At 42.5% G+C, this 16,534-nt stretch overlaps 1 protein-coding gene across 1 annotated transcript in view; it reads right to left on the bottom strand.

Moving 5' to 3' along the window:
- DENND11 (DENN domain containing 11) overlaps positions 1 to 16,534 on the bottom strand; it is a 33,526-nt gene that overhangs the window by 16,460 nt on the left and 532 nt on the right. The window lies entirely within an intron of this gene.

The following is a 16,534-nucleotide window of genomic DNA, read 5'->3' as shown; positions in this document are numbered from 1 at the left end:
CAAGGTTTATTGAGCTAATGTTGAGTAAACATCGTTATAATTGCTCTGCTATCTTCCCTAAGTATTTTATTTTAATTAGGGGTGAAATGCTACTGGTTTGCACCAGTTTGGGCGAACCGGTAGCGGCGGCGGCAGGTTTTTGGTGAGCCGGTAGTGGCGGCAGAACAAGGCTCCGCTCACATACCAAGAAGTAACCTGGTTTTGACCCTCTGCGCATGCGCAGATGGTTTAAAATCGTGCGCGCGCAGCATGCGCCCTTCCAAACCAGTAGGGAAGGTAAGTAGATTTCACCCCTGGTTTTAATGTTTGTCAATACCTATCCATCCATCTATCTCAAACATGCAAGTGTTCCCTTACTTTGCTAGGTATCGGGAAGACTAAGAGGTTATGCCTTACCTCCAGTCCAGACACCTGCTAAATGAAATATTTATATTTATTCCAGCCCCTTGCGAGCCTTACAAAATTGGACATCTCCAATTTCAGTAGATCTTAGACTTAAGAAATACTGTTCTAGGTCAAAATGTGGCCATGGAAGCCTGGCACTTTCTGTCCTGACTGGTGACAAGACATCCAGAGCAGGGGTGGGTTCTAAATTTTTTTACTACCGGTTCTGTGGGCATAGCTTATTTTGTGGGCGTGGCTTGATGGTCATGTGACAATTATTTAGGATTTAGCAGAGGTACTGGTCTACCAGGCTTTTAACTGCTTGTAGAGCTGTACCGGTCTACCCATTTATTTTTGCAGGCACTGGTCTGCCCATTTATTTTTGCAGGCACTCGTCTACCCATTTATTTTTGCAGGCACTGGTCTGCCCATTTATTTTTGCAGGCACTGGTCTACCCATTTATTTTTGCAGGCACTGGTCTACCCATTTATTTTTGCAGGCACTGGTTTGCCCATTTATTTTTGAAGGCACTGGTCTACCCATTTATTTTTGCAGGCACCGGTCTACTCATTTGTTTTCTTTTAACACTGATCAGCTGTAGGGCAGCCCTTTGAAGCCCCACGGCAAAAGTTTAAACTGTTTTTTTCCCTCTAGCCATCAGCTGGGACTCAGGAGGCAGCAATAGATTGAGGGTGGGGCCAAATAAAAGGTAAGAATAATGCGGGGGGCGGGGGGCGGCAGAACCGGTTCGGTGACGTCGTATCATCACTGCTACCGGCTCAGCGGAACTGGGCCGAACCGGGAGGAACCCATCACTGATCCAGAGGTTTATGCAGAAGTCTTCCCCGTCATTTGCTACTTGATGTCTGTTAACTGGTACTGTGGCCAAAATCTGACTCACCTAAAGCAACCAAATCACTTTGAAGATACAATGTGTATTAGCATACATACAGTATATACTAGCCTCTAAGAACCAAAGCAGTCATCAGTGAATACAAAGCTTGGTTTATTGGGACAGGTTCCTGATTGATTCTTCTCCCTGTGGCCACCAAAGTCAATTCAGCATTCTGTGAATGTTTACTTACAAGGGCAAATTAAGTTCCCATATATATGGGTTGGGGATTTCATAGATTTATTAATGTATGCCTATGTATTAATGTATGCCTAATGTATTATTTTAGGGACGCAGTGGGACGTAGTGGGACGCAGTGGCTCAGTGGCTAAGACGCTGAGCTTGTCGATCAGAAGGTCGACAGTTCAGCGGTTCGAATCCCTAGCGCCATGTAATGGAGTGAGCTCCTGTTACTAATCCCAGCTTCTGCCAACCTAGCAGTTAGAAAGCATGTAAAAAATGCAAGTAGAAAAATAGGGACTACTTTGGTGGGAAGGTAACAACACTCCATGCATTTTCAGTGTTTATCATGCCAGCTACATGATCACGGAGACGTCTTCAGACAGGGCTGGCTCTTCGGCTTAAAAATGGAGATGAGCACCGCCCTCTAGAGCCGGAAACAACTAGCACATATGTGCGGGGGAACCTTTACCTTTTTAATGTATGCCTCTGGGAGGAAGGTATCTTTTTACTACTACTTTGGAGATGCTAAGGATTGAGCCTGGAATCTTTTGCATGTAAACTACATGTCTTCCCTTCCAGACTGCGGTTCTTCCTAGGCATCCCATATCTGAGTTGATAAAATCTAAAGGAACATTTATTTGATGGAAGCAAAGCAACACATTTATTCTGTTCCCTTTGCTGCAACATGGTGATTATCCAACTGTTTATAACCCATCATTAGTCCTTCCCCAGATCCATGATTGTTATTTCTTGAGCTCGTTCTTTCAGATATCACTATGGATTATGCTGTGACATTATCCTGCCTCCAAAGATTTCAAGTACAAGTTTGTTCCTTCCTCCACCCATATTATCCCAATTCTGGTTAGGCAAGTGTATTCCTTATTATCATTTGTTCTATTCCATCTTTCAGGATGACAAACGTATTATTGTTATTCTGCCCCATTGACATTCCTGCAAAAGCACTCACATAAATATTGATTTATGTGCTGTCAACTTATTTTCAACTACAAGTGACCACAGAGATTAATTAACATGAATCAACCAACCTTCATAATACTTCCCATTGGTGGAAAGGCCCAGGAGATGGTGGAAGATGGATATGGAAGAATCCAACTGGAGAAATTACCAGTGTTGTCAACTGCTTTTCTCAGACTATTGAATCATATATTCAATGAATAAACTGAACTCAGTGAATAAACAATCATTGACTGGATTCATCCACTAAGGTGAGCCGGAAGCTATGTACTATGCAACACAATAGGTGATTTCTTACAAAACACGCTAACTCAAAACCAAACAAAGCACATTATGTCTGTCCAACAATGACTTTTTTCCAAGGACATTCAGTGACTTGCAACTCCTGGTCCTAGTTCAACAGTCCATTATACCACAATAAACTTCTCTTGCAATGAGTAGGATCTTTTGATTGCACAAGCAAAATAATGCTTGTGCAATCTGAGTATTTGAAATAGAGACAATGATCCTTTGGACTAATATCTTTCAGTCCAAACAACTCATAGTGAGGCCACAAAGGTGGGGGGGGGGACACAGATTAACAGATTTGGAAGGGACCTTGGAGGTCTTCTAGTCCAACCACCTGCTCAAGCAGGAGACCTTATGCCATTGTGGACAAATGATTGTGCAATCTCTTCTTAAAAACCTCGAGTGATGGAGCACCTACTTCTGGAGACAAACCGTTCCACTGATTAATTGTTCTCACTGTCAGGAAATTTGTTAATTCTAGGCTGGATCTCTCTTTAATAATCTTCCACCTATTACTTCCAGTCTTGCCGTCAGGTGAATTGGAGAATAGGTTGACACCCCCCATCGTTGTGATAGTCCTTCAAATATTGGAAGACTGTTATCATGTCACCCTTTAGTCCTTCTCTTTGTTAGACTAGATATATTCAGTTCCTGCAACTATTCATCATGTGTTTCAGCCTCCAGTCCCCTGCTTCCTTCAGTTTCCAGAGAAAAGCCAGGATATAAGTGCTATATTACAATTAATACTAAATAATCAAGATTTATAGAGCTTCATTTACACCACACACACAAAACCACGCATGAAAAACAAAAGAAATTAAATTCAAATCACTCATGGGAAGAGGAGGAGGAATAAGATGTGTGACTGGAATTTTAAAATGAAGCATTCTGGACTTGTACTACACTGTCTGTCATGTTCCTCCAGGCGTTTTAAATAAATCTTGAAGGTTCTTATGCCTGGTTAAGGATTGTTCCTGCTTTATGGAGAGAAGAATCTCTACGAAAATATTTATCTGTTTTGATTTATTGAGGGACACGGTGGCTCAGTGGCTAAGACACTGAGCTTGTCAATCGAAAGGTCGGCAGTTCAGCAGTTCGAATCCCTAGTGCCGCGTAATGGGATGAGCTCCTGTTACTTATCCCAGCTTCTGCCAATCTAGCAGTTCGAAAGCACGTAAAAAATGCAAGTAGAAAAATAGGGACCACCTTTGGTGGGAAGGTAACAGCGTCCCGTGCGCCTTTGGCATTTAGTCATGCCAGCCACATGACCACGGAGACGTCTTCGGACAGCGCTGGCTCCTCGGCTTTGAAACGGAGATGAACACTGCCCCCTAGAGTCAGGAACGACTAGCACATATGTGTGAGGGGAACCTTTACCTTTTTACTAGCTGGTTTGTGAGGAAAATATCCAAAGGCTGCTGGAATATATTAGAGAATGATTCCATCTCTCAAACGAACCACTTCTTTCTTCCCCCAAATCTCTTTTCAAGATATTTTGAAATGTTCCCCAAATGCATTGGGAAGCCATGCCAAACAGCTGTTAAATCAGGATAATGGGATTGTAATCCAATACACCAAAGGGATACTTGTTTGAGGAATGCTGTTCTAAGGACCTGATGTTTCAGCATTACATGCCTTAGGAGACAGTTTAAAGAGGAAGGACCTGGGAGGCTAGCTAGTGCAGAATCAGATAATTGACCTATTTGAGTGTTCATAATCGGCATTGATTGGCAGGAGCTCAGAACAATTCACTGGGGCCCGTTAATATTCAAGAGGTCAACTAGAGTAGTGTTTCTCAACGTTTTTTTCCTCCCACTAACACTTCTGACCACGACCAAATCAGGTTCCGACCAAACAATTCACAATCCCTCCCCCCCCACAGCCGATTTCCCCTTCTGTGCCATTTTTTTTTTTGTAAGTGCCGAATTTCCAAAAATAGGTTCGGGTCATGACCAAATCAGTTTGCAACCAAAGTTATGGAACGAATTATGGTCGTGACCAGAGGTTCTACTGTACTTTGCTTTTCTCTGTCCCCATGGCATGTACTATGGCAGTGGTGTCAAACGCAACTTCATTGAGGGCCGCATCAGGGTTATGTATGACCTCCAGGGGCTGGGGTGGGTGTGGCCAGGGTGGGCGTGGCCAGCTCAATGTCACTCGTGTCGGGGGCACCTGTGGTGCCCATGATATCAGCCTTGAACAATAGAGCTGGTCAGTCAATTCCTGCCACAACCAATGGACCAACTTCTTGTTGATCTGAAAAATGGACGCTACAACTGGAGGGAAAAACATTAGGAAGAAAAGAAAAACTATATTGGCTTTAAATGTATCTGGACTGGACAAGACCAGTCCTACTCTGCCCTAAGATAAGATGAACTCAAGTGAAAAAAAGTAAGAGGGACAGAAAGCAATAGTGTTGAAGACAGGTTCTGCTCCCAACTCAATTGGTCTCCCAAACATGGAATCTCAGCAAAATATATATATATATAGGATCAAACTCCAGGAAGAAATACCAGCTTGATGACATTGTCCCACATGTTACCGGTATCAGACTGGAGAGACGGAAGTTTATTTGCTGTGAACCAGGACTCAAAATTTTGTTTGTATTAAGAAAAACAAACATCAAAGAATAGAACAGGAAAATTAAATAGGACAATGATGGTTTTATTCCTGGGTGTGGTAGCACCTTGCTCTGGGATTTTGCTGCTCCTCTACAGAAAATTGGACTCTGACTGGGAGCATTAAGCCAACCAGCTCAACTGGAATCATTGCTTTATTTGTCTGGAATTATGATTACTGTATTAGATGTGTTTTAGATATCCAGGAATCCCAAAAGGTGTAATGATATATACATAAAATATGAATATCTAAGTAAAATAATCAAATATAAAACCATCCATCATAAAACAAGACAATAAAAAATATGAAGAATGCAATAGATAAAACAATATTTTTAAAAGGCAGTTAGGTGTTGGGGAACTTATTATTTTGTAAATGCCTGAGTCAACCATGATATGTAAACCAGTTAAGCTGGCTGGAAACCCTCTTTAAGCCTCATTAACTCATATTATAGGTTTTCCAATTGCTAGCAGCCTTATTTTGAATTCAATCTTTAAGCAAGCCTTCCTCCATATTGGCACTTGTAAATGCCAATATGGATTCTAGATACTCACACCCAGTTGGCTGGGGATTATGGGAATTGGAGTTAACACTTTTGGACTCTACCAAGTTGGGAAAGGCCAATTTAGGCACTTGCTTGGTTGCTAATAATTTTAAAAACTGCACAGTGGAGAGAATAAATTACTGATACCCAAATTCTGTTCATTTCCCTCCCCTCTTCCACTCATGTTGGGATGCAACTGGCAGTGGTGGAACCAGATTGCCTTCCTAGATAACCCTTTCCAGATTTTATTTTTTTAAACTGAGAGCAAATTGTTATCTCTCCCCCCTCCCCATTAGTATGTACGTCTTGTGTGATTTTTCTCCCATTTGGATTATTTAATTATCTGAATCGTTTTGGGCTACTCTACCTCACTGGGCAGCTAAAGTGAATGAAATTAACTATCTCCAGTTTTAAATCCTACCATGGCTAGTCTAGTGAAGAGAAGGTCCAGGGGTGACAAAAAAGCAGTATTCCAATATTTGGGGGGTTGCCACAGAGAAGAGGGGGGGCAACCTATTTTACAATGCATCCTGTTACATAGGGGGCGCGAATAGAAGAGGCAGGATACCATAGTCCATTTCAGCCAGTGGTGGGATTCAGCCAGTTCGCACCTATTTGGGAGAACCGGTTGTTAACTTTCTAAGCAGTTCGGAGAACCGGTTGTTGGAAGAAATCTCCTTTTGTTTTTTTTCAACTTTACAGGGCTAATCCTGTAAGGAAGGCAGGAAGGAAATATTCTGGTGTGGTTTCTAGCCTAATCTTTATTACCCTGCTTACAGAAACTGCCTCTCTGGTTAACCCTTATTACATTGTAACAATTAAGGTGAAGTGCCCATCGACATAAGTAACATTGAGTTGGCCATGCCCACACGGTCACATGACCACCAAGCCACACCTACCCAACTGGTCATTAGGGCAGAGAACCGGTTGTTAAATTATTTGAATTCCCACCACTGGTTTCAGCACTTTATTTCCAGCCGCTATCAGAAGCAAGAGGCCGGCAGGCTGCCAGAGCTCTCTTTTTAAAGAGCTCTGGTAGTCTCGCCAGCCACTGACAGTGGTTTATTTTTTTCCCGCCACTAGATTAGCCAATCAGCGGCAGGCATGCAAATGGGTGCTCCATACGCCCGTACGTAACACACCCAAAGGCCGGACAAGGGACAATGGATGGAAACTGGTCAAGGAGAGATTTAACCTAGAAATAAGGAGAAATTTTCTGACAGTGAGAATAATCAACCAATGGAACAGAAATTGCCTTCAGAAGTTGTGGGAGCTTCATCACTGGAGGCTTTCATGAAGAAACTGGACTGCCATCTGTCAGAAATGATATAGGGCAGTGATGGCTAACCTTTTTGCTGTCGCGTGCCAAAAGCGGGGGGAGCGGGGGGGTCACACGCATGCGTGCCAACACCCATAATTCAATGGCCCCCCACACCCCCACACATGTGCACGCGACTCCCCCACTACCCCTGCTTTTGGCATGTGGCGGCAAAAAAGTTAACGGTGGGCCCGGTAGGCCCATTTTTCTCCCTCCCCAGACTCCAGAGGCTTCCTTGGAGCCTGGGGAGGGTGAAAACAGCCTTCCCCACCCCCCCACCCCAAGAGGCCCTCCGGAGGCCGGAAATTTCCCGTCTTCCAGTGGGCCCGGAAGGCCCAAAAATCAGCTGGCCGGTGCGCACATGCACGCTGGAGCTGAGCTAGGGCAACGCTCACGTGCCCAGAGATATGGCTCTGCGTGCCACCTGTGGCACCCGTGCCATAGGTTCACCATCACGGATATAGAGTCTCCTGCTTGAGCAGGGGCTAGGACTTTGATGATCTACAAAGATCCCTTTCAACTGTGTTATGCTGCTAAATGCTAGATGCTTCCTGTTTCCCCAAATAAGACTATACAATTTATTAAGTGAGGGCCAGGTTGCAACTTCTTTTCATCACTTTTTCTTTCCTCTCCCTCCCTCCCTCCCTCCTTCCCTGCCCCCAAAGTCACTCCTTTGTTTGCCCTGCCCCCAAAGTCACTCCTTTGTTTGCCCTAGTATTTGGCTGGTCCGATCGGTATCTTTTCTTCCCTCACCTTCTAGCCACGTCACCTCTTTTGTGCTTCTCAGCAAAGCAGTGAGAGGCAGACTGCTACGCAAATAAAGCTACTTCTTTAGCCAAAGGCCTTAAACAGATGGCTGGCCTTCTTGGGAAAAGAGGCAGCCTTGCCAAATCACACAGTACAAAAAAGAAGGTAAAAGAAGGTAAGTCAGTTTTTGTTTTAATTAATTGCAAACACCTTATAACTTTGCTTGTATGTTGACAGAGAAAAAGAGCAGGCAACGTTTTGTGGCCAGAGGCTGGTTTGTTTGTTTTTAAAGTCTATGGGGACAGTACTAATTCCCTACCTGGCCAAAACCTTTCTATGGGGTTTAAGGCATGTGTTTTATCCTTAAGTCCAGTGGTGAAATTCAGCCGGATCTATCTGGCTCGCATGATCTGGTAGGGCCGGCGGCGGGAGGCTCCGCCCACCCACCCAGATGTCATCACGTCCCATTTTTGACCCTCTGGACATGCGCAGAGGGCTCTGTGCATGTGTGGAGGAGGCGCGCGCTCACATTTGCGATCCAGTAGCAAAGGTACGTGCATTTCACCCCTGCTTAAGTCCTTCCAAACAACCTGAAAAAAGCCCAAAATTGTGGCTCTTCTGATTCTTTTGCAGGACTTTTGGGGCAGCAAAAAGTCCCACGAACTCCTGATAAAAAACCTCAAGTTTTTTTTCAACTTGATCTCCTCCGAACATATTTGATTGTAAGACCAGGATGTTGTTCTGTGTGTGTGGAGAGGAGAGAAGCAAGAGAGGTTGTTTATCTGAGGAACTATCTCAATCACCTTCACTCAACCCTGCATTAAAAATAAAAACATTCTGACAATTCCTTGTCTCCCTCAAGTATGCCAGTGAGTGAGGAGAAATAACACTGGGGCTGCACGGAAGAGTACACAGAAGGATTCGTTTCTACCAATCTCTTCTCATGCTTGATCAGGAAAATTGAACTGAAATTTTATCGCTGCAAGTCTGGCTTTAAAGGAGAGCATCTAGACCAGGGGTGTCAAACTCAATTTCATTGAGCGCCACAACAGGATTGGATTTGACCTTGGAGGACCGGATGAGGGTGCGGAGTGGGCGTGGCCATGGTGGGTGCAGCCATAGTGGGCGTGACACGGAAACACACCTCTGCAGACATGGTTTTATAAACTTATAAAAATAGGGAGGCATATATTTCTGTGATTTTGGTTTTTTTTAATACTTACTTGATCTACTTGATCACTATATGAGAGAGAGAGACCAGATCAAGAAACTGACTCCGTAGGAAGACTAGAACTATAAATTATTGACATAAGCTAGTAGCAGAATTCTGCAAGCTTGAAAGATAAAATATAACCTTCTGAGTCAAGGATGGCCTTCTGCAGTACTCTGGAGGCCCTGTTTTGGGCCTGGAAGGCCTCCTAGATGACTCTGGAGACCCCGTTTTGGGCCTGGAGCACTCCAGAGGTCAAAAGCTGTTGCGAGGGATGTGCGCCCCGCCTGCACCCCATTTTTCCTAGTAGAGGCACCACGGGCCAATCCTTTGCTATTTCCAGACTGGCCTCACAGGCCAAATCTAAGCAACCCGTGGGCCGGATCGGGCATACGGGCCTTGAGTTTGACACCCCTGATCTAGACATAGCAATACCATTGTGCAATATTTGTAGTTTTATTGCACAAGAAACATTCTGCAGTATCTTTGCTTTGCATATCCTCCAAATAAAATGGTACTGGAATCCGTTTTTTTTTTTCCAAGAGAGGCAGTGGGGTCCCAGTCAAGTGCATTTTCACCAAAAAGATATTGGTGATTCGTGCGGCATATGTTTGTAAGGCAAACAGTGACTAATCTGTGGCTTCCGCATGACTTTCAATTAAATAAAATAGGAGAACTTGAACAAACTACAAATTTGCGGTCAGGGAGAATTAGCAAAGCAACTTTCATAGGAAAAAAGTCTGAAATTGCCCTGGGTCATCTCTTATCAAAGAATCAGCAAAAAGCACAGGCAATAGGGAAGAATAATGCCCCTGGTAAATAATAAAAAGTAATAATGAAATTCACTATCTTTTATTCTATTGGATATATAGTACAGGTAGTTCAGTTCACTTAGTGACTGTTCGAAGTTACAACGGCGCTGAAAAAAGTGACTTATGGCCATTTTCACACTTATGACCATTGCAGCATCCCCATGGTCATGTGATTTACATTCAAATGCTTAACAGCTGACTCACATTTATGACGATTACAGTGTCCTGGGGTCATGTGATCACCTTTTGCAACCTTCTGACAAGCAGGTTAATATTCACTTAACAACCGTGTTAGTAATATAATAACTGCTGTGATTCATTTAACAAATATGGCAAGAAAGGTTCTAAAATGGGGGAAAGTTCACTTTAAAAATTTCTCACTTTGCAACATACATTTGGGTTCAATTATGGTCATAGGTTGAGGACTACCTCTTATTTTAAATTATCCTTTTGTTGTTAAGTTTAAATCTTGAACATTTTTTAAATTACGTCTTTGTATTTTTACGATGTATTCATATTTTTGTATCTGGATGGCTCTACTCCTTGGCTATTCATACAATAGGGAGGCGAAATCTATAGTATAAAATAGTTTTTCCTACAGGTTGTTATCAGCCATGTGGATATTCAAGTGGGCACACTTAGCAAATCTATCTGCATTTATTATTAATCAGGAAAATCTCTCAAGTGTTACTTCTTTTAAGAACTCATTTATTCTACTGCTTTGCAGAGCTGCCAAAAATTACAATTGTAGGCAACACACTTCAAAAGTCCTTTCCTATCCGTAATACTTGGTACTACCGGTACATCTCTTTCATCTTCTTTTTCATCTTTTTCCTCAGATCTCCCCTTTTTGATCATACCTGTGTTACCAACTCTTTCTCCTCTCCTTTTGCTAAACCCTGAGCCTATTTGTGCTTACCTGGATATACACTTCCCTTCACTTTTCTTCCATCTTTCAAACTACATGGGAAAACTGGAATCAGGCCATCACATTCTCAGAAGTGGTGCTTCATTCCCTTTTCAATCCCTGATGAAGCCACAAAGTGGTTGAAAAACGTCTCAGAAGGCAAAGTGTTCTAAGACAGGCCTTAATTTCCCAGAATGAACAATTCCTAAAGCTCATTTTGTAGCCAATGGAAAGAGTGTGAAGCCATGCCATTCAAGTTTGGCCCAGAGAACTGAGTCCAAAAGTATACTTAGGTTTGGTTCTTCAAGCCACTTTCATTCATAAAGGTCAACACAACTCAAGCTTTCTGGCATGCACAGCAGAAAGCATCAAAAAATCAACAATTATGTTGGCTAGTTACCCAAACCTACATCTGTAGACTTTGCTAGTATCTGCATTCTACTTAATGGCCTTTGTGTCTAACAGCTGCCTTGGTCACCATAGGTGAGCAGGAATTTCATTCAGAAGAGGGGGAAAGTGATGAATAATCTCCTTTTTCTGGCATGCACTTGACTTTTTTTGTCATGAAAGAAGGAAAAATCTTTACCTACTACCAAACAAAGCACTGCTCACGAAAGGATAAACCGGCCTGTCCCCTTTGATAGAAATAATCCTTCAGAAGTTAAGAAGCTAAATTTCCACACAGTTCATGGCTTAAATTTTCATATGGAGGGAATGGAAAGAATGCTTATTACTAGTCTCATAGCAATATATATTTGTCCAGCTTGCAACTTTGGTTGGCTTATTTAAAAAGCTGCTTGAAATGCAAATATCACCTGAGACAATAGGACCCATATCAACTCCTTCCAAATTGGAGGGTTAGCTGCCATTTTGAGCATTTTGAACATAACTGCTGTACCACCATACAGCAATCACTCAGACATTGTCAAACAGCAATTACAGAAGAATGGGAGCCAACATTCAAAATACAGAAATCACAAACTCACTTACTACAGGTTTCATCATTATCATAATTCTGGGCAGACATGCCATTTGAGGATTTGTAAAGCTGAGTGCTCTTAAAGTGAAATGTTTATTATTAACCTTCTGACCACCAAGAATCCATTCAACTGCTTCCCAAATGAGGTGAGTAGAAGACAATATGTTTGGTATATGGCGATTTCCTTGAATGACTTCATAAATAAATGAAAAAACACTTAAAAGCCTAAGAAGTTCTACTTAGTGGTAAGTATCTCATGTAAGGCTACTATGAAAATCCATTCATTTTAATAACCATCTAATTCAGCAATGGGAAGATACCGCTACTCTAGTGGTTAGGGATGCTTTACATTTAGGGAAGGGCGAAAAGTGATAATGGTTCTGATGACCATTCAAACCAACATGTGGGCAGGACCACGATTTTCTGGAGAGGAGGGTTTCTACTTCCACTGAGAAATTCTTTTTAATTTTTTAATGTAATATTTTAAGCTTGGCACTACTTTTGGCCAGTATCCTGCCTTGAAATAGCAGAAAAGGTGTGCCAGCATTTTTTGGAGCTGTGGTCAAACAGGGCTGAAAAAAGTTTGTCGAACTTTAGCCTACACAGGTAGTCCTCAACTTGCAACCACTATTGAGCCAAAAATGCATGGTGCTAAGTGAGAAATTTGTTAAGTGAGTTTTGCCCCATTTTACAACTTCCCTTGCTGCCTTTATTAAGTGAATCACTGCAGTTGTTAAGTTACTAACACCGTTGTTAAGTGAATCTGACTTCCCCATTGACTTTGTTTGTCAGAAGGTCACAAAAGATAAGCACATAACCTTGGGACATTGCAACCAGAGGTGGGTTCTAAAATTTTTTACTACCGGTTCTGTGGGCGTGGCTTATTTTGTGGGTGTGGCTTGATGGTCATGTGACAATTATTTAGGATTTAGCAGAGGTACTGGTCTACCAGGCTTTTAACTGCTTGCAGTGCTATACCAGTCTACCCACTTATTTTTGGAAGCACTGGTCTACCCATTTATTTTTGCAGGCACCGGTCTACTCATTTGTTTTCTTTTAACACTGATCAGCTGTAGGGCAGCCCTTTGAAGCCCTGCGGCAAGAGTTTAAACAGTTTTTTTCCCTCTAGCCGATCAGCTGGGACTCGGGAGGCAGCAATAGATTGGGGGTGGGGCCAAATAAAAGGTAAGAATAATGCAGGAGGGGTGGGGGGACAGAATTGGTTCGGTGACGTCATATCGTCACCGCTACCGGCTCGGTGGAACTGGGCGGAACCGGGAGGAACCCACCACTGACTGCAACCATCATAAATATGAACCAGCTGTCAAGTATTCGAATGTAAATCACGTGATCATGGGGATACTGCAATGGTCATAAGTGTGAAAAATAGTCATAAATCACTTTTTTCAGTGCCGTTCTAACTTCAAACAGTCACTAAGTGAACTGAACTACCTGTACTATATATCCAATAGAATAAAAGATAGTGAATTTCATTATTACTTTTTATTATTTACCAGGGGCATTATTCTTCTCTATTGCCTGTGCTTTTTGCTGATTCTTTGATACGAGATGGCCCAGGGCAATTTCAGACTTCCTTCCCATGAAAGTTGCTTTGCTAATTCTGTAGTTTGTTCAAGTTCTATTTTATTTAACTGAAAGTCATGTGGAAGCCACAGATTAGTCACTTTTTGCTTTACAAACATATGCTATATGAACGTCACTAAATGAACTGTTGTAAGTCAAGGTGTCAACTATTAGGCCGGAAGCTTCCATGATGCCACCTTCTCCTGTGTGGGAAAGTAGGAGGGGGGATTTAGTAGAGGGGTTGTCTTTAGACATAATAGCATTCTTCCTGTCAATCAAGGTCAAGGCAATCCTGCATCTGGAAAAGGAGTGGTCGGATTGCTGTCTCGAGATGGGACGGATGGTGATTGGAGCATGTGATCGACTAAGGAGTGAGGGGGTGGTTTTGGGGGTTTTGATTTACTGAGGGAAAACCCGGACCTCTCAGATTCGGGTTTTCCCAGATCTGCCAGTTTACCTATTCTAGTAAATAGAACTTTGAAAAATGCTTGCTTCAGAGTTTTACTTGGAGTTGGGGGGTTTTCTGGAACGCTGACATTAACCTGAATCTCTCTTGAAGCACCCCAAAAGGGGGCTGTCAGGTGTGCTGAGCCCCAGCATCTACCTGAACCTCGGGTAGTGCGAAGACTCAGTGAAAATGAAAAAAAAAAAAAAAACCCACACAAGGACTACCTGTATAAAGGCTTTTTAAAATGATAGCGTCATGTCGCCATTGGCCATATATGTTAGCAAAGAGAGTAATTGCAACTGGGAATCCATAATCCTGCCCAAGGATGGAGACAGAGTAGAAAACAAACAAACCCACACAAGAAAAGGAAGTATTTAGATGTTCTGAAGAACAGCAAATACGGGGAAAAAAGGGTTACATCACTCAAATGTTGCAATAATGATGACTTAATTCTTACAAGGAAATCACAGATAACTTTACCCAGAACCTGTTTTAAAACTGAAAGCTCATATCAGGAATATAGGAAGCAGATAATATATATTACACATCTTGACTATTCCACAATACTTTCTACATGTGTGCAATGTTCATATGCACATAACACAGGGCAAGACTTTGATCATGTGAGTCATTCCCACACACACACACACCCCTGCAGGTACTCTTGCTTCTGGATGCCTATATAATTGTCACTGAATGATTCAGTGTAATGTAATATCGACGATTGGCATGCCAGTGTACTGTACACTGCCAACAGCATCATTATGACTGAGGCAGCACTGAAATAAAGTTTCTGGATACACAGAATTTTTTTTTCTTCAGTGAGGAATCATCCTGACTGATCTTTAGACTGCTAAAGGGGCAAAACATCCCAATCAGTCGCTTTCTGTGACCTGCGAACGTTACACACTGTACACATTACACAAGGGTGTCTGCTTCCATAGAATGATAAAAGTCCAGAAGATGGCCACAAAGGTAACACAGATTCCAAAAGAATCATGATTTACCCTTCATGATTGTAGCCTATTCCTCTTGCCAAGTGGAGCACTTAAACCAACTAGGAATCAAGAGATGAGTTTGTCACCCAAGTCAAGGCTCCTGGTTTGTTCCTATTCAACTCAAGACCACAAACCAGGGATTGTTCTTGCTATATAGTTCTTGACTTGTTCAGCAAAAATAGGGCAGAAGTCACTGTTTGAATGATCTAACTATCACAGCAGCTGAAAGGAAAAATGGGGGGGGGCTTTTTTTCTTTCTGTAAATAAAGTATTTTCTAATATGAACAGAGTTCCTAAAACTGGGAGGTTGGAAAGGAACAAGAACAATAAATATGCCCCAATTTGTACACATATGCTGTGGTACAATATTTATACTACTGCAAGGATAGAGAACAATTAGGAATTATGAAGAGATGTTAATGATTTCCAGAAGATTGACTCCCAATATTTGATCACTGGCTGCAACTTAAATGTCCCCATCCACCCCATGAAGGTGCATAAGAAAATAAAAAAAGAGTATGGATGGAACCACAAGCAAACCACCAAAGTCCACAGCAATTCAGGAAACAAATTCCTAGGCTTGGAACATACATACACGATTTTCCTAGGTTCTATATTGTATGGAAAACCTCCAAAGGCTCTCAAAAAGCATTGCCCTCTTCACTTGAAGGTGACAGAATATGGATAAATGTACAGGGAAGGTCAAGCTTCCCACCAGTCTCTGAGACAACTAGCATCTGAACACAAATACCCTATTATTTAACTCTGTGTCCATATCTATGTTCATAGCCATTGGCCTGAGTCTGCTGATGGATCTCAAGATTAAAAACCAAACAGACTGAACAGGCCCGGCATCTACTCTTTCCTGAATTACCTCTCCCTCTCCCCATTAAAAACAGTAAAGTGTAAGGGGGGGGGGGAGGAGAAGGAATAAGGAGGATGGAACAACATGAGGCCTAGAATTTTGTGTGTGTGTGTGTGTGTGTGTGTGTGTTTACATCATGTCCAAAAATGCTCTTTTCCAAACCACTTAATCTCACCAATGTGCGGGCCATGTCTAGGGAACAATCCTGTAATTTTGGTTTGAAAGCAAACGCTACAGTAAGTTCCCATCTTCTGGTGAACTAAATAAGTTGGGAAAGTCCTGAGTTTCCAATAGCGAATGCCTCCAAAATAAGGAAGAATGATCTCTTTGTGCAAGCAAAGAGCCATCTATGAAGCCATCTACTAACTACCCCAAGCATTTCCCTCCATGCAGAGAAGCCAGAAATGTATCTGCACCAAATGTTATTTTCAGTTCTTAGGAACCCCAGGCAGAAGCTGAAGACAACCCAGGGTTTCTCAACCTCTGGGGAAGAAAAAAAAAAGTCAAAGATAGCTTATTGCTTAAACAGAAAGAAATTGATGGGAAGATAGAGCCGCACTCTGGACATGGTCAGAAAGACTCGGTGTTTTTTTTTGGAGACCTGGACATCTGAACTCCCAAGAAGAAAGGACCCTGGTGCAAATCCCTGGCTCTTAGCAGAATGCTGCCAGAGAGTAAGCCACCCTTTGACTGCAATTCTGGGTAGCCCAGGGGATGAGGGGATCTTTCCTCCCCCCCCCCCACTAAGGGAGATCCAGCTTCCCATCTCCGACTTGACGG

This window comes from Pantherophis guttatus, chromosome 7 (assembly GCF_059756535.1).
Source record: "Pantherophis guttatus breed Tessera chromosome 7, ASM5975653v1, whole genome shotgun sequence".
NCBI classification, from domain to species: domain Eukaryota; kingdom Metazoa; phylum Chordata; class Lepidosauria; order Squamata; family Colubridae; genus Pantherophis; species Pantherophis guttatus.
This window is presented reverse-complemented; position numbering and strand designations above follow the sequence as displayed.